Here is an 807-nt window from a genome sequence, read left to right as displayed (position 1 = left end):
GCGATCTCTGCACGCAAGACAGGAGCATCCCTGTCCAGCACAGAGGAGAACCGAATGCCCCTGAACTTGGGAGGGCGCCGGGCGAATTGAATCGCATAGCCGAGTCTGATGGTTCACATGAGCCAGCGAAATGGCCTGGGGAATGCTAACCAGGTCCCCAGCGACTGAACAAGCGGGACTAGGGAAACCACCGACGTACCCGCAGTGGGGCAGCGCAGTGGAACACAGGGACCCAACCCGGGAGGCCCGTGCGTCCCAGGGTGGGATTTGAGTGCGCGGCACGCCACTTACCTGGCTCCACGGCTGGGCAGGGGGCTCGTGAGGAGGGCTAGGGGCCTTGAACCGAACCCTGCTGCCCATTGGCGAAGGGAGAGGGGGGCGGCTATGTGGAGACTGGGTCTCGCGCACTGCCATCCTCGCCCTCTTGGAACCCGGAGAAAAAGGAAACTGCTTTTCTGCTGAGGTTTTGGGCACCACTGGCTGGGTAGCCAGTGGCAGAACTGATAAAAACAGGAACAAAGGTTTCTCCACCCGGCCCTCCGCCGGGGAAAGGAGTGGTGCAGTTACCACCTCCTGAAGAGCTGGATCCAAGAACTCCAGGTCGCCCGTCACAGGGACGCTGCCCGTCCTGGCGCTTTACGGGCTTGGCAGGGGCGGAGACGGGCTGCGCCGCTTTCCTGCGGCCAGCTCCATGCTGCGGCCGTTGTGAAGGCTGCTGCCGTGGCCGAGCTGGAGCGGAGGTGGAGGCCGCAGGAGGACGCTCTCGGCGATGAGCAGACAGAGGGGCTGCAGCCGGCGGTGGGGTGG

The 807-nt window shown here is 64.2% G+C and overlaps 1 protein-coding gene across 1 annotated transcript in view; it reads right to left on the bottom strand.

The window, feature by feature from the left end:
- Positions 1-807, bottom strand: part of LOC107564446 (ral GTPase-activating protein subunit alpha-2-like) — a 148557-nt gene that overhangs the window by 99611 nt on the left and 48139 nt on the right. The window lies entirely within an intron of this gene.

Source organism: Sinocyclocheilus grahami, unplaced genomic scaffold, assembly GCF_001515645.1.
Source record: "Sinocyclocheilus grahami isolate Dianchi unplaced genomic scaffold, SAMN03320097.WGS_v1.1 scaffold935.1, whole genome shotgun sequence".
In the NCBI taxonomy this organism is placed as follows: Eukaryota; Metazoa; Chordata; class Actinopteri; order Cypriniformes; family Cyprinidae; genus Sinocyclocheilus; species Sinocyclocheilus grahami.
The sequence above is the reverse complement of the archived record's forward strand: the minus strand, read 5'-3'. Positions and strand labels throughout refer to the sequence as shown.